Here is an 18,144-nt window from a genome sequence, read left to right on the forward strand (position 1 = left end):
CTGCTAACTAGGCATGCAAAGCCAGGCGGAGGACGAATGGCAAGAGCAAGCCATCTGCAGGAGAGGCACTGGATGGCTACTAACTGCAAATGAACTGCAGAGGTGGCTGTCTTTTGGGTACCTGGAAGGGTGCTGGGCGCTTTACATACATTATGCCTCTTAGCCGTGTCGTCACAGACAGAATTCCATGTTAAAGATAAGCTGGAGGCTCCCAGCCAATTAAGAGCCTGACCCAAGTTAAACCAATCATTAGTCTACTACTTGGTAGCCACGGAGAAGTACGGATCTTGTAACTTGTAAAGAACCCAACACGTATGATGGTGGCATTCCCCAATACACCCCTGACCAAAAAAATCTCCAGGAAGTTGGAGAAATCTTTCCCCTCCCAGCTTTTCAGGCATCCTAAGTCCTGGTTTCAGCTCCTCCTGTTTCTCCCCATATGTCTTATTTTACAGAGGGTATGACGCACGATTAGAACCAGCTACACGGTCACCTCCTTAGTCTTGGGGTCTCCCCTGGGCGACCCAAAATCTCTCACTCGAAATCATCCTAGAGATCCGAACACAGCAAAATAAATGCATGGTCTCTTCTCTCCTAGAGAATCTCTGGACACAATTTTAAAGCGGCAACCGCAAATTCTTTATAATTTAAAAAAAAAAAAAAGGTCCACTGACATCCTTGTCTCTCTGGAAGTTCTTGAAATGTAAAAATTTCCAAAGAGGATAAATAAATAAATCATCAAGGGTAATCTACTTTTAAAGGGGGAAAAGTCCCTATAGTGTTTTACCGAAGAACCACTCAGAGGTTCTTCATTTCTGCCCCGGTCACCACCAACCAACACGCTGTCACCACGGAGGCCATCAATAAATGTTCTTCTAACTTGGAGCAAACAAGGTTAGGTAAGTCTCGTTAGGCTACCTACCCTTCTACACTCTGAAATACCATCTACCCTTATGGCACTCTAAAATTAGCCTCCTTAACCCTGAGATCTCAAAGCATCTGATATTACAGCATATTAAGAACACCAAGTAGACATGGGCTTTCAAAATAAACACATGCACAGAGATGACCAAAGCAATTCTAGGCAAGGCCACCAGCCTGTTCTCGAACTGGCTCAGAGCTATCCACATGAGTGGGGCTGCAAGAGAGGCATCCGTAGCTCAATTTTCATCGCAATGAACTCTATGTTCTCGAAAAGACAAATCATGTTTTTGCCAGAATGATGCCAAGCTATAGGAACAGTAATAGCATCTTGCTTCCAAAATGCTCAAGAAGTTCTCGTTGATTAAAAATTGTTCCCCCACATTCCAGGGAACAGACCTCTACAAGGTTGAGAGAGGCGAGGCTTTGTCACCATGAAAATACACCACTCCAAGAGGCCAAGGCATCATCTTCAGGTAGTTTACGAATCCCTCCTGAGCACCCACACACGGATGCGGAGCACGGCGGGGCCCACAGTCGGGCAGAGCAGAGGTTCCCAGTCTGGGAAATCTCCCTCTGACCACACAACAGCGGTGAGGACCATTCATCAGTTAGGGCAGACATGGCACAAACTTAATCAGGCGGGACTCAAAGCACAGAGTTTAAGACCAAGGACAAAACAATTCACATCTGGCAAAGCCCTGGGAGACCTCTACCCCAGTTTCTCTATCAGTGAGGAAGGAAGAAATGATCATTTTTCAAGTGCCCATTATGAACCAGGACCCCTATACCCATAACTCGTAGTCCTTATGTCAGTTCTACAGAGTCAATTACCATCTCCCTTTTATTGGGTAGGAAATCACGGGAACAGAGAGGTTAAGTGACTTACTCAAGGTCACACAGCGAGGAAGGGAAAGAGACAAATTTCATCCTGTGCTCATGCAGTCCCACAGAGTTTGCTCTATATACTACACATCACTCTCTTAATGAAGACTCCTCCACAGAGAACTGCATTTCTGCAAAATTTGCGTTCCTGATGTTTCAGCAAAAAATAAGCACCTTCTCCCAGAGACAATATACACATACATGTTTACATATTTAGATATATGTACATATGTATATGTACATGTACACACACACCTATATATAGTAAGCAAGTTCCTAGTTGTTCACAGTTCAACAGCCTTGAAGTTTAGCCCTTGTGCAAATTTTAAGTCCATTATTTTTTCATATAACTGAATGTCAGAAAGGGAAAGCTGCCAAGTGACAATCTGGCCCCAGTGATTCACGGTGTCACACTGACATACCCACTTCTGATACAGGTTGTTGTTTGCATTTCCTAGAAATCCCTGCCTTCATTGGGGCGATAAACAGTAAACAATGTCCACAGCAACGACAGATTCTTCTTCTACCAGAATACCCTACTGGCAAATGTCATGAATTTGGGGGATAAAAGGGTGTGGTTAATATAAAGTTAAAAATTCTCTCTCTGTTCTCAGACCCTAATGATCACATTGATAAGACAGTACCTCAAACACAGATGGACACTTTTTCACTTCAGGACTATGCCTTATAAAAGAAAGGCTCTGTTCAAATGAATCACATTAAATCTACTGAACAGATCTCAAGTGCTGGAAAAAAAAAATCTAGCCCAATTTGGATTTTTATGTTTCAGGATTCCTATTTGCCGATTTATTAATGCTTTGCTTTTTCTTTTACTCATATTTGACTCTTAAAAAGTTCAGTATTTTTCTGTAGCCATCAACACTAGTGACACAATATGTACATGGTCACAGACAAAATAATGTTACCACTGATCTTTCTGCTAAAAATCCTAAAAGATGATGAGAAGGTGGCAAGTTGGGGGGAAAGGAACAGAGAAGAACACCCTGGGAACACTGGAAATTCACTGTTCAGTAGCTGCTTCAAATAAGATCGCTAACACTTACCTGTGCTGGGGTCAATTTTGATAATTGTAGTTGACGTCTAGAAACGGGGTTATGAATATAATTATCATGAAGCAGCAATTGGGCAATCACAACCTAATTAAGCCCACTGACTAGATTATCTTGTTTTTCCCCTAATAATCACATAACATTTAACACTTGCTAATTTCAGGACCTATGGGTGATGTTCCTTCATTATTAACAAGCTACAGCCACTGGTCAGAGAAAGAATGGTTGAGGTACTCAAAACACTTGAGACGACCAAGGAGTTGGGAGGAATGTCAGGGACAGCTGACATCTGTTCTTTAAAACCACGTCACTTCTCAGTCCCCCAACCCCCAAAGTTACTAATCAGAGGCAAAACCACAGGAGAAGATGGAATGCATGATTGAGAACTTCCACTCAAGTGGAAGGAAGGATACAATTCTGCTTTCCTGAATGCATACCATTTTATGTGATCTCCACAATGTGCGTTTTCACATTACAGTGGAATCTGCCTTTGAAGAGACTCTTTTCTTTTGTTTTCAGGATAATGGGAGATTCCACCAAAAGGCCTAAATACATAAGACGTTCTACAGTTACCTCCTTGGACATGCTCCAAGGGTCCGTCCCTCTGCCACCCTGCCTCTCACGTGGCTTGTATTCTCAAATTCAAAGTCCTAGTCCCAACTGGATGTCACTGCTCCCACAAAGATATGTTGGCTCAATTCACCTGCACTTTCTGCAAAGCTCCTGAGGGTAACTTGGGTAGCTGTCCCCTAATGGAGGAAGAATAGGGAACCACGTTAAGAACGGGTCTTTATGAGACCAGCTGGTTTGAGGGAGTATCATAGAAGGCTGGGGGCTACTGATTAGGGTCCCAGTAGATGCTACCTAAGGCTTTTAAATCAGAAATTCCACCTGGAGAACCACACGCTTTGGTATATCTCAGTGTTATTCTCTTCCACTATGTATTATCTTTTCTGACCTTTTTTCCCTTCCAGTGAAGGGCCTTTATCTAAGAAAACAATGGTTTTGATTAAGTTTGGTAGATGATAGGGATGGCAGGCTTAAAAAAAAAAAAAAAAAAGGGTGGCCCTGCGGCTTCCTCAGGACACTTTACAGACAGGGACACATGCTTATCCTCCTACACAGATTCTGCCTGGGAACAGATCACCTGAACAGATCCGTAGCAAAGTTAAGATTTTATAAAACCACGACTGGTTGTTTTGAGGTTAAAGAGTCTGCTCAGCAATTAATGCCCCAACTGCCTGTCTTACAGTAAAGCTACTGTCCTGTGTATCTTCAGGATATTTGGACCTGCTCCATCTCCCTTAGTACAGCTTGTTACTCTATTAAGGGCATTTGTGGTCATCCATGAACAGCAGCTCCCTTACTGTACTGTGATGTTTCAGGGAGAGGCAAATAAAATCCAAACATTCATCATGTCTCTGTGATCTAAATAGAGCACAGGGTGATCACTAAAAGGCGTGGGGGACATTAGCACCCATGCTTTGAAGAGTATCTGTGCTACTTTCCAAAAGTGACCATTAGTGGAACTACTTTTCAAATACGGCCATGTGGCTTTTGGAAACACGTCTCGTGCTTACAGTAAACCAGAGCCAATAGGGGACATGAGACTTTCAACAGGAGCCCCAAGAAGGAAAAAAAAAAAAGTAAGACACCTTCTTTACTTTAAAAAAAGAAAGAAAGAAAAAAGTCACACAGTGTATCTTTCTGCCATAACAGGTAGGTGTTCCTTTTTAAATATCTGCATGTAAAACTACAATTCTGAGCTTCGCACAATACAATTTAAAAATATTTATTCTCTAAATTTCCTCGTACATGGTCTCTTGCTGTTTTTCACCATCTCCTCTATAACTCAGAAGAACAAAAACAGGGTACTCTTTAGTTAAACACATTTTGTCAAGCTATTACAATAAGTTATATCTCTCATATCAACTAATATATTACAATTAATTTTCCATCATGCTCAAATTTCCCTTCTAGAACACCAGGATATACTACTGGCGTAAGCAACTGCAAGAGATAAACCATCACGATTATAAGCTATTAGCATACTAATTAATAACGGAGGCCAGTTCCCACCAGCTGAGGGCCAGGAGTACCCCTGTGTGTGAATCCTGGATCCCCATTTGCCATCTCCACAACCTTGGGTAAATGACTTTACCTCCCCAAACCTCAGTCTTCTCTACCATAAAAACAGTCCCGGGTTCAGATTAAACGTTAAGCAAATGCTCCCTAGCATTAGTAGTCACTCGGAGTCTCTCCAGGAGGAGAAAGAGCATGTTGTGGAAGGTCTGTGGGATATGCCTACTATAGAAGAGTTAGCAGCATTTTTCTTTTTTTTTTTTTTTTTAAGATTTTATTTATTTATTTGAGAGAGAGAGACAGTGAGAGAGAGCATGAGCGAGGAGAAGGTCAGAGAGCGAAGCAGACTCCCCATGGAGCTGGGAGCCTGATGTGGGACTCGATCCGGGGACTCCAGGATCACGCCCTGAGCTGAAGGCAGTCGTCCAACCAACTGAGCCACCCAGGCGTCCCAGCATTTTTCTTTTTTTAATGAAGCCAGTATCAGAAGGGATCATATTTAGTTGACAGCAGAAGGGGGAGAAGTCCTGGCAGCTGAACTCTTGACATTTAGCTCAAAATGGTCTCTTCCATGTGGCAACCCTCCCCAGGTATCAATACTCGGGACCAATTACCAGAAGACCATACAAGAAACCACTGAAGAGGAAAAGTTTCTGGGTGAGAAGTACTTAGTATTGAAATCCTTACGTACTTTCTAGCTGGCATCCATTTCTGGGCATCTTCGGACTACAGCCCGAAGGTCCCCCAGACCAGGCCCCATCTGGGTTGAGTGACTGATACGCAATTACTGCCTAATTGGTCACAACACAGAGGGATGACATGACTAGGGATTAGAATGGCTAACCATTTTGGGTCACAAAGGCCTTATTTTGGCTTTTTAGATGCCAGGATCGGATTGACAGACCAGCCTGTGACTCCTGCCTCCAGTGACTGCCTTAATCCCAAAGCGGACTCGAGGTAGCCGCCTCGGTCCACTCCTTTCCCCTAGGAGAGAAGCGTGTCTGTTCTTCCTTCATTCCTTCTAACACCCGCAGCCTAGGTAAAGAAGCTCTACGGAGAAGTGGAGAGAGGACTATCAAGCTGCCCGCCCATTAATAATGCAGCGATTTTCTGCTGTGCTCTATTCTTCACTTCGTTCATTGTCCAGACCTAGGCCTACTTAACCAGTTCCTTCAAGTATCCCTCCCTCTATCAGAAAGGCCAGTTTGTAACTGGCCTGAAGTCACATAAATGGTCTTCCAAGCTCAGTTCTTTTTCCCTTACAGGGTAGCATTGACCAAAGACTGTGGGTCTGAGCACTGGTCTTCATTTCTCACGTGCAATAGGTTCCAAATTACCAGGGCTTTTCCCACTTCCTTTATTGCTTTCTTAAAAGCACCGCCTTTCTTCTTCCTGTTGGATCTTCCAAGTGGACAGACCTCTTCCACTTGGGACTCGCCCATCACTCCCCTGCCTCTCTTCGCTTTTCCTTCTCCCATCCCAGCCGGCTCTCCTTCCCAGCAAATTCCCACCATATAATTATGGCAATGCTTTAGCCAACTTTTCTGTTCGCTTCACAACCCCTGTCTATTTCCTACTTGTGCTGATGCTACTGTTTGCTTTTCTGCCGGGCTAATCCGTGTATCCTTTCAAGGCCTAACTTCCCCTACCATGATAGCAGCTGGAGTTCTAATTCACAGGTGCCTTCCAAAGCTTTTCATTAGCAATAGAAACGAGATGGTTTAGAAACCCATTTCTTAATCTGCAGGTGAGTACTGGCACCTTCGTGCGGCAAACATCTTTCAAGTATCCCACATTGTGCTACCGCACAATTATTTTCTGAGTAATAAGGACAATGTTATAGGCACATTTGTAGTGTCAAAAGGGAGACTGTTCCTTCAGAGGAAATCAGGCGCCCCCCCCCCCCCACCGCTTCTGGCATTTCCCAGCTCAAGAGACAAGCAAGTACTCAACGGACATGAGCAAAACTGAATATGGCAACTCTTCCTTCTTAAATCTGAACAGGGAAGAGGGAAACTCCAAAATTTGAAGGCCTTAGCTCCTGTTCTGGTTCAACTGGCCAGATGAGGGCTTAGGGAGCGAGACTAGCCTTCCCCAGCTGGGCTCTGTGGCAGATAAGCCTCTCCACAAATCCTAGGCTTAATTACTTCTGACACAGTTGTCTCGCCTGGGCCTCCAGCTCCTTTTGTGCTCCAACCAATCTGAATCCAAAGGTGTAAGTCTTTGCTTACTCATCTTGGACAAATGCTTAATTTCCTACGAAGTGATCCTTAAAACATTTGAATCAGGATCTACTGGTCCCTACTAGAACTTTCCCATCTTTCCTCGCGTGGTCTTTGTTAAAAGTCTACTCAAAAGCCTGGCAAATCCTTCTCTGAATCAAGCCGTCTTCATCTTCAAGGATTTATTTTTTGAACAAATAAGTACCTACCAACCTTCCCTTCGCCCCCAAGAGCAGGCTGTGTTCTCTGAATGAAGCTGGGGCTAAGGTGTGGACAGGCACAGCAGAAGTATTTTATTAATATCCAGAAGCAACATGCAGGCAACTGAACAAGCAAACACATGAAAGCAAGGAAATCAATATCAAAATACCCATGACCTGGCACAAAAAGAAACCTTCCCTCCAAGAATAACTCATGAAAAAAATGTCTCCAGCTAGGAATTAGGCAAGAACGCTTTGAAGATACCACATAATCTGCTCAACCAGGATTAAAAGACAATGCATTTGTAGGTGACCATACTCACACCCTCTCTACCCTGCCTCTCGTCTTTCCCCGACCTGAAAAAACCAACCTGGAGTAGAAGCCACATATCCAAAGGCTAAAAAGCTTATGTATTATGCTTCAACCGATAAGGGCAGGAGCCCTTAGAAAGTAGACAAATTTGGTGATATTTCTAAACAGAAAATGGAAATCCAAAGCACTTCAATTGACTTTCTATTTATCAGTGTGTGCAGTTCTCCAGAGACAAAGTTCAAGGGGACAAAAGATTCAGAAGAGCTTCCTTGTAAACTGCAAATACAATCTGAATTCATAAAAATCCATTTCCCCTCACTTAGAAACTTCTCTCCCCAGGTCTTCTAAATCCAGGTTCAATTTGGGATTATTCAATTTGGGATTATCTTCTCTCCAATGCCCCCACCCCCAACCCCAACTTTTTTTTTCTTCCTTCAGTACTGGCATGCAAACCATGCTGTTTTAACTTCTTTCCTGTTCTCCCAGTTCTTCTGGAACATTTTATTTTCGACAGTCAACTCATTTGGAGGAGTGCCACACTGAGGTTCAACTGTTTATAGCGTTAACTGTGTTTCTGCCAGAAGTCCACATCCAGCACTACCTTCTCCAGACTGCCTCCTGGATTAAGAATTTATGCTTTAGTTTGGAAGAAGCTTAGAAAACGTGGAAACTTCCAAACACCACTCTTCTTTTTATACAAAATGACTTTCGCTTGTCCAAGAGGAATCAGAAATGGAACCCACTGCACCCTTCCCAAAGTACTGTCTCTCTAGCTCTCTCTGGTTAAATGTTTCCCGTGTTGTTAAAAATTCACTTCAAGGATGACTTCATGACTTCATTGAGGAAAGGTAAATAGCTAGCCATTGGTCTGCAAGAGAGAATGGGGCTCCAAGAAGATATATGGAGGGCACATTTTTGGATGAGTCTGGAATACTGGAAAATCACCAGCAATTGTTTTCGACTGGATTCCTCTCCCTTGGCCATTCATCAGTATTACAAAATGGCATCTCTGAGAGAAGCCAATTTAAATCCATACCATGTTGCAAAACAGATCCTCTGAGTCCAATTGTGGGCACTTACTTTGGTAAGTTGCAAGAGACCCAGACAAACCTCCAAAGAAGGGCATCTGAAAAGGACTCCCAAGCCCTGGATGACAAACTGTACAAGAGAGTAGGCCAATCGAAAGAAAAGCACAGTCTCAAACCCACTCTACAACTTGACTGAAAGTCCCATGAACAAAATTGGCCTCTAGAGGGTATCACTTCTGTGAATGAAACCATGCTCAGCCCCAACATGGTAAATTCAACTAACAAAAACCAATACTCCTGCCCCACTGGTGTTTGATTACAGAGTTTCTCAGAGAGGCTTGGACTCTGGAGAGGAGAGCTGGTGTTTCACAAACCGCTACAATCAGAGGCACTGGGGTGGTGGAAAGGGCACTGGGTTGGGAGTCAGCCGACCTGAGTGCTAGGCCTGGCTTCGTTACAACTGAACCTTCTGACCTTGGGCAAGTCACTGCCTGTCTCCTTGCCAGTTTCCTCTTCAATAAAACGCCGGGAGAAGGGGAGATCTGAAGCAGATGATCTCTCCAAGGCATAAAATGACTAGCTTCCCAATCACAAGTTCTCGGAGTCACCATTTACGGTATACATATTAGTCAACTTTTTAGTGATTTTTATATTCATTTCTACTTAAGGAAGTAACATCTTTGTCCCTCACCCCAAAACTTCAGCTTAATCTGGGTGCTCCCTGGAGTTCTTCAATATTACAATAAATGCCTCTTTTCTTTTCCTTTCTTATTTTTTTTAAGCAACCTTCCCCAAACTAAGGCTTGTGCTATTAAAAGAGCTCAGAACTTCCCATTTCCTTGCTAGGGCTAAAATTAAACTGTCCATTCCTTAGGGCCCAACATAACATCTGCCAGATGTCTTGGCATATCACACAAGAGGAATTTTCTTCTAGCATTATCTACTCTCCTCTCTATTTTCTCATAATCAATTAATAGGTCACCAACACCCAGCTAATGTTTCTCTCAAAGCCACTACATAACTATGTGAACCTCAAAAGATAATTGTCCAGCCCCTATCTCCCCCAACACACAGAGGCTGACTCCCCCACCCCGCCCCGTTTGCTGGATTGTAATATTGTAATGATAGACCCTGGAAATATTTTCCTATACTTCTTTTGAATTTCCTTCATTTCCACATACCAATCAGCCAATCATATATTCATGTCCTATCCTTTGCAATCTGAGTTCATTATTTATATACTTCTTAATTTGTGAGTGTGGCATTGTGCAATAGCATCCCTGTTCTCCAGTTTTCAACTTGAAACATTCAATACAGCTTTGTCAATCCTCTGTCCCATGAGGCCGTGAGCACTAAGTCTGATAAAGGCATACAGCACAAAGATGATGAGTAAGGTTACCTTAACCAAGAACTTGCAACACAAGTTCTCAAGACACAAGAACTCAAGACAGACTAGACCCTATTAAAGTAAATCATACAGAAAGCGGAACTCTTCCCGAGGCAATTTTACCATTCTTTTCTTTCAGGAAAACTGACCACAAATGCTCTAAAGTCCATTAGTGGAGTTGGATTTCTTTTCTCCTACTATCTTCCAGAAGACTCATTAGAAAGAACACACTCACAGACACACACACATGTGTGTATACATGTGTGTACATATATATCTTTTTTCTTTCTATCTTAAAAGTTGTTTCCAATTCCAAGGAGTATGGAAAAAAAAAAAAACCAAGTCCTCAGGGAATGTGGTCAATAAATTAGATGGACATAAATCTCATATGAGAAATAGGGGATACAAAGATCTAACAAGAATCTTTTCTATGGCAACGTGCCTCATAGCTCACATATATTTCTCTAGAATGATTTCTCTTTGTGATCTATTAGAGCTAAGGAAAAAATTTGCATAACGAGCCTCATCAACCTGATGTCTCGAAAACAAAACAAAACAAAATCTCTGAGCCTTGACATCAAATGAAAATGTTCAATTTGACTGACACTCTGTATTTCGTTCATAGCACACTATCCAAAATACGTGTCCCATTTCTAATGTGTACATTTGGAAAAATGCAAGAATCCCCATCTTTAACATTAAGTGCTTCCCATGTGGATGAAGGGCATCAGAGATGAACATCTCTTAGGTAACCAGTTAGAACATACTCTCAAACTCCAAAATGCCTCTTAGGTAACTAATTTTTTCCCTCTAGGAAAGCTCAACTCTAAGACTGTCTATAAAGACACCAAAACATTTGGTCACAAAGTAAAATATGTGGTGAGTCAAACACTGGACCAGCAACCAGTTTTGTCAGATTTTTTTTTTTTTCCCACTGAAATAAGTAATTAACCGGTTGTCCTGGTATCAACAACAACAACAAAGATATCATGGAAGTTAGCTTCAAGATCAACCTATAATGTATTTGTGTTTACATACATAAATATGGCTAATTAGATGCAAAATTATCTGGTAATTACTTTCCCAAATAACTCTTTTTATTCCATTGCATCTGAACTTCCGAGTTTGAACAAGTAACATCCACACATGCATTAGCAAATCTTGTAAGTATTAACACTGACAACATTCCACTTCCGAGCAAAAGTAATGGTATCAAAAGATAACATTTAAAACTGAATAATAAAAGGTCTGATTCCAAGAAGTAAGATTTTTTCAAGTGCTCTTAGAGAAGCCCAGGTTTTTAATGAAGAAGCAGAGATCTAAAGAGAAGTATTTTTAAATGAGCACACACATCAGCTGAAAATCTTGAAAACCATAGATCTTCGTCTGCAAAAACAGGGTTTTACTTCATTGACCATGGACAATTATCAGCTAAAGAACCATGTATTTCTCCTTGCCTTTCACACTCCTCAGAAGAACAATAACCCTCAATTAATGACACAACAGTTTGGTTTGAAAAATGTGATGTTGTCATATACAGCCTTGTGCATTTACTGAATGACACTGCTACCAGCTACTCAACAGAATATAATTACATCTGGAATCTAAAACCACTTCAATATGCACAATAATATTGTAGACATAGGAACCTTACACACACACACACACACACACACACGCACGCACACATCTAACACATAATGAGAAAGCAGAGCAAGAAAAAAGCTGGTATAAGTCGCTCACCAATGTGTCCCTTATTTCTGTTGAAGCTGGTACCTTTCTATGTCTCTCCTTAGTTGAAAACAAGGTCCAGTCAGCCACCTTACAATATATTAATTGGTTCTGAATCTCCTCCAAGTTTTCATTCCACTGTGGAGGCTTCCTCACCTATCTTATCAGTAGTCCTCCTAAAATACTTCCAACATCTTCCCTCACCCTCAAGATGGCTACCTTACCTAATGGTAAAGCAACATCTTCATGGTTGGCTTTTATAAATTCCTCAAGCATTTCAGGATTTTGTTCTTTACTTGGATCAATTACATACATTCTCTAGAACTAATCTGTGAAGAACTCCAATCAATGTGTGTGGACTAGGGTAGTACTGGGTCCTTCCTTCAAGTCATCCTCACAAAATGTCTTCCTCAGGACTACTAAATTCTTCCCAATTAAAAAGGTGAAGATACCTGGACATAAGGTTTTCTCCACAGACATAATCTTTTAAAAATTTGTTTCCATAGTGACATTGTTAAGAAGACAGCTGATATTTCTGAAGACTTACAGTACTTGAGAACACAGAGAAAAAGAGCAGAATGAAAGGGAAGGGGGAAAACAAAGGAACTAAAAGAAGGCCTTATACACAAATGGAACAATCTGAAGAGAAATGTGGACTCTGGAGAAACTGGGGTCAGTCAGTCTTAGGGTTCCTCTGAGAGCTTGCAGGATTTGCTGTTGTTGTTGTTCTTACCCCTTTTTGCAGAAATCAGCCCAAACCAGACAATAAAGTCTTGCCATGCATCAAATCATGATGAAAACCAAGCCCCAGAACTCCAAAAATCTCAGCTTTAGGGCCACCACCATCTTCACAATGAGGAAATAACAATTCCTGGTGACTTTTCAGGAGACCTGGAGGAGCTGAAAAGTTGGGTGAAGACCTCGGTGGAAAACGTTTAAGGTTTTTGCCTTGCCTTTCCCGAAGGAGGTCAAAACCCTTCAGGTCCACTCAAAAGAAGAAAAAAAATTTCAAAAGTTTACTTTAAAATGGAAACAAATGCCTCAATAACTTGTGAAAGCACTCCTTTGGTGGGAGAAAAATCTGAGCAGCCCTTACAACTCCCTCATTTCCTTGCATAATGAATAGATGGTGAGGAACCACCACAAGATTTCACCCTGGAAAAGAAGAAGGAGTAGGCAGGCAAACCTCCTCCAGCCATCACCAACAGAGCTTCAAAATGGAGACATCCATAATTTTATAAACACTTCTCATCTCAGCTTTGTCTCCTGGAAACCCGCTCTCCTCCATTTTCTGGTGGAGTTAACAACATGACACGGCTTACCTGACTCAGTTCCCAGCTCCCAACCAAACTAGTCACTTCCTCCAAAAACCTGCAAGCCACCTCCAGAAACAAAACCAAAGCAAACCAAACCACCAACACAGACACTCAGACACAACCCCCGGGAGCTCTGGGAGAAAAGCCCCAACTGGTTGGTCTTTTCCCATCCCAGACGCGTGCTGAAAAATAAAACTTTTTTTTTCCCCCCTTTGGGTAGAGGAGGAATATAAAAGGAACTCCAGGCAGCCTCCCTCCCTCTCTGTAGGTTAGAAGCTACAATGAAAAGAAAATGAGGGTTCCTTCAGGAATGGTGAAAAGCCTGGAGAATGAACGTGAGAAGGAGCTTTGTGTTTTGGAGTCTGGACTGGAACCAAAGCAGACAGCTTGCAAATGGAGGACAGGGAGATAAAGAAAGGGAAAGAGAGGGGCTGCTCCAATGGGGGGCGGCTGCGGCTTCCCCTCGTGCCTGGAAGGAGGGCAGACCCCTGGGAACTGCACCAGGAGTGAGGCGACCCCCAGGCCCGTGCCTTCTTTTCTCCCTTCCTCAGAGAGCCAAGCGTGTGTAATGGCTTCTCCTCTCCAGAAACCGTTGTCCTCCTCCACCAGACGCTTCTGAACCCCCAGCCTGGAGACAGCTCCTCAGCAGCTCCTGAACCTGCGCCCCCCCACGCGGCCCGTGCCCCCCGCTCCTCGCCTCTCTCCTCACCAGCAGCACCAGCAGCACCAGCAGCGGCAGCAGCCACCCCCCCGACACATCCCGACCCCGCATCCCAACTTCGGGGAGAGAGAGGGAGAGAGAGAGAGAGAGAGAGAGAGAGAGAGCCAAATACCTGAGGAAGAGGGGGGTGCCAATCCGCACGGCTTTGCCATCGGGCTGGGGACAGGCAGACAGAGAGGGGGAAAGGAAGGAGAGGGACAGAGAAAGAAAGAGGTCAACCCGCTCAGGTCGGGGCGGCTCGGAGCGCTCCCTCCTCTGCCCCTCGCTCGCTCCCTCTGGCTCTCGGCTCAGGTCCCCTCGCCTCCCGCCCTCCGCCCCCCTCTCTGTCCCTACTCCTATCCCCACACTCGGAGCATCCGTCCTAGGGCTCCAGCTCTCTCCTCACTCATCTTTCATTTTCTCTTCTCTCCATAGAACTACACGAAATTAATTAAGCCACAGCGCTCCGCTCCCCCCAGAAGGAGCAGCCAGCAGGAAAAGCACAGCCACCTCCACTGCCACCACCACCACCTTCTCCTCCTCCTCTTCCTCCCTCGCTTCTCCTCCTCCTCTTCCTCCTCCCCCTCCTGCTCTCCCTCCTCCCCCTCCTCCTCCTCCTCCTCCTCCTCCTCTTCTCTCTCGCTTCTTCTCCTCTCCCAACAGCCAGTCCATGCAGGGGACTTCCTCTCCTCCCCGCTCCACCAACCCTCCTTGGCCGAATGAATGAGCGCGTTTGTGCCTCCACCGCCCCGCGCTCTCCTCCCCGGATCACTCGGACCACCCCGAGGTGGTTGTTAATTGCAGTAACTTACAGAAGAAGCGTCCCGGCGCCGGGAGGTGTTTCGGGTTCTCCAGCCCCACCGCCTCCTTATCCTCTTTCTCTTTCTCCTCTTCCTGCTCGGGTTATTGTTGTGGAAGTTGTTTGGGAGTCTCATGTGCTTCTGCCGGGTCTCAGCAATGGAGGATCGCCATCTTCCCTGCCTTCCTCGGCTCCTCAGACTCGCTGCAGCTGCAGATGACCTGAGATATCCGTCTCTCTCTCTCTCCCTCTCTCTCCCTCCCTCCCTCTCCCTCTCACTCTCTCTCTCTCCCCTCTCTCTCCTCTTCTCTCTCCTCTCCTCCCTCTCCCTCGCGCGCTCTCTCTCTCTCCCTCCCTCTGTGTCTCTCTCTGAATAATGAGCAACCAGAGGGAGAGAGAAAGCAAGACAGAAAGAGAGAAGGAAGACAATCTTCTCCTGCCACACAAAACGCCGGAGCACCAGGGGGTGCGCGAAGCCTTTCTAATAACAACAACAACGTGCAGGAGACAGGAAGAAAAAAGAAAGAAAGAAAGAAATGAGAAAAGGGCTGGGGGGAAAAAAAGGGAGAATTTTCCAAGAGCTGGAGAAGAGCAGAAGGAGAAGCTGGAGGAGATGCTGAGGCTGCGGCTGCTGTCCCCCCTCCCCCCCGCTGAACCCCAGAAGGAGGCAAGGTGGTTGCAAAGTTAAGGCTGGGACATTGTCTTTGTCACTCAGAGCAACACAGAGCCAGGCCAGTGAGATGCAAGAGGAGGAGGTGGCGGCGGCGGCGGAGGAGGTGGTGGTGGTGGAGGAGGAGGAGGAGGAGGAGGAAGAGGAGGAGAAGGAGGCAAAGGAGGAGGAGAAGGGGAAGAGGGAGATGAGATGAATAAAGACCTGCGGAGAAGGCGGTGCGAGGAGCGCGGCGGCCGGGCTGAGGCGTGCGCGCTCGCGTCCCGGAGGCGCCCGGCCGCCCTGGCCGGCAGAGGAAGCCCCCAGTGAGGACCCTGCCCGGCCGCTCATAGCTCTCCCAACATCAGCCCAGCCCGAGGCGCCGTGCCCCGGCCCCAGAGAGTCCCTCACACGCATCCATCTAGAGGCCAATCTTTGCAAAGAACATACATGGGGAACTAGAGGTTGCAAGTCTAAACCCAGATCAACCACGTGGGGCTTTTTAATCCCTTTCCAGCTTGCGGTGTGAGTATCTCCAGTGAAAAGCTCAAATTGTCCATTACTGGCACGTATTTTGAAGTCTTCTCCCCCGAAATAAAGGCTCATTGTGCAATTTATTTCTTTTCTGATATGGAAAGGGGGGATGGGGGAAGGAAGGAACCCATCATTCTGAGCTTCGGAACCGCCACTTTATTTTCCTAACTTGTGAAATGTTTTGACGGCGCACCAAAAGGAAAAAAAATCATCTACTTAAATAACTTTACACCCTCCAGCCCCGCGTTGTTTGCACTTTCTGGCTGATCATCTAAAGGCTCGGAAAGTAACAATCAGCGCTTCTAATGATAAGGTGTCATGGTGTTGAAGACAAGAGAACCAAGATGAGGCTTTCACACCTTGAATTTTATTTAGTGTAATTTTCCCCCAAATCGTTCTGAACTATCTCTTTTGCAAAGGAATGGGCTCCCCCTCACCCCTCACCAGGTCGAACGTCTCCTAAGGCTTTAATTTGATTTGGGAGGGGTGCCTACACTATAAAAAAAAAAAAAAATCAATACAGCAAGTCAGGAGCAATTGAAGTTCAAGGGCACGGGCTGGTTGTACCATTTCTATTTCTCGCATCCTCGAGTTGGACATCACCAGCATCGGGAGAGAGAAACACACAGCGCGCGGGGCAGAGACCTTAATTAAAGTTTCTTTTGTCCGCGTCTGAATTGGGGGATGTTGGATTCCTTTGCATTGGGGAGCGCGCATCCGGTGGAGAAGGCGCGGTGGTGAAGATCCTGGGCCAGATTGTCCTCTTTAATACTCACTCCTCCTCCTCCGCCACCCGCGCCCCCCCCCCCGCCGCCACACACACCCCAAACAACAGTCCGGGAAGATATACCCATAAACCCATACAATAAAGGGGAGGAGGAGACGCGCGCGGAGTTGGTTCCCATCGGATAGCGGGCTTTCATAAACAGATCCGACTCCTCATTTTCCAAGATTTTTCCCAATCGTTTATTCCGGGGCAGAATGTCTCACCCAGAGGCACGATTTCACCCCCTCGCAGTCAACACTTCCTGCCCTTTTCTCCTCCCACTCACACTGAAAAGCTTGGGAGCCCTAAAAGGGTGTTGATGGCGGGGGTGATAAATAAATAAATAAATGACACTCTACGCGTGCGGTGGAAAAGAAAGGAGGGGGAGGGCGAGGAGAGGGAAGAGAAAAAGTCGGGAGAGGAGAACAAGGAGGAGAAAGCACAGAGGCGAAAGGGAGACGGGAGTCAAAGAAAGAGAAGAGAAAGAAGAAAGGAGAGAGGAGGACGGTAAGGCTGCTCAGAACTGAAATGCCCCTGGCTTTGTGCAGAACTGGCAGGACTCTCCCTTCCAGGTGCCCGGAGGGACCCGGGGAAGTCCTTCTGCCCCGAGCTCCTCCCCCGGGACCCCAGGGGTGTCTGAGCGCCGGCTGCCGCTCCCCCACAAATTCCTCGTGGCAACGAGAGGAAGCGCGCCAGGTCTCCGCCGTCCCTTCAGTGCCCCAGCTGATAATTTACCTCTTTGTCTTTAATAAAAAGCTGACTTTCTCTGTCAAGCCCTGCACCGGGAAAATAACAATCGTATTTCAGGTTGAAAGCCCCTATTACCGCTGGGTTTTGGAGGCTGTGATAAAAATCTTCCTCGACGTGAAGGTACCTTCTGGGTTGGCTTGGGTCGGAAGTCCTAAGATGGGGGCCGCCCTTCCCCGGGGGCAGGGTCGCACGGAACCAGGCGGTGGGGAGGGAAGAGGAAGCGCCGAGGTCAGAGGAAACCCAAGGCTCCTGGGGCACCAAAGGGCTGCCCGCAGTCGGGGAATGAGCCCTGGGGAGGAGCCTTTTGCGAGAATGCGAGCGCGCCCCAACACGCCTCAGACCTCATAAACCCACTTGGCAAAGACCCGGGAAGCGGCTGGCCGACCGACTGCGGTGAACTCGAGAAATTAACCTGCGCTACAATTAAACGGGCTGCCGCCCTTTCAGACTCACCTCCAGCGACCGAGACAGAGAGCTCCCGAACCGGCCGCGGGGGGACCTGGCTCCTCCCTCCCGTCCCAGGAGAAGAGGACAAAAAGGGGAGATGGACTTGGAGATGGCCCCGCCCTTCAAACGCTCCAATCCTTGGAAACTAAACCTCCTCTCCAAGCCTCCACGTCTAGAAGGGACAAAGGCAGCGAGGAGCTCCACAGACCGATGGGTGGCTTTCGGGCTTCTCATGTGGGTGCACTGGGGGAAAGGTACAATGGCTAAGTTTCCATTCCAAATACAGGACAGTCTTTAGAAGACCATCTTCTGGTTTAGCAGCGAATTGACTTCCCCAAGCCGAG

The 18,144-nt window shown here is 45.8% G+C and overlaps 1 protein-coding gene across 9 annotated transcripts in view; it reads right to left on the reverse strand.

Moving 5' to 3' along the window:
* ZNF462 (zinc finger protein 462) overlaps window positions 1-17,859 on the reverse strand; it is a 139,388-nt gene extending 121,529 nt beyond the window's left edge. For 5 of the 9 annotated variants that reach the window (XR_006386385.1, XR_006386386.1, XM_044265203.1 and 2 more), the window contains exon 1: window positions 14,668-14,939. The gene's annotated coding sequence lies outside the window, so the exon portion shown is untranslated. Of the gene's footprint in view, window positions 1-11,851; window positions 13,662-13,988; window positions 14,376-14,667; window positions 14,940-17,806 lie in introns of those variants that run through there. The other 4 variants (XM_044265199.1, XM_044265204.1, XM_044265200.1 and 1 more) reach the window with 4 other exon arrangements.
* Between the last annotated feature and the right edge of the window lie 285 nt (window positions 17,860-18,144).

The sequence above is a fragment of the Neovison vison genome, chromosome 9 (genome assembly GCF_020171115.1).
Source record: "Neovison vison isolate M4711 chromosome 9, ASM_NN_V1, whole genome shotgun sequence".
Taxonomy (NCBI): Eukaryota; Metazoa; Chordata; class Mammalia; order Carnivora; family Mustelidae; genus Neogale; species Neogale vison.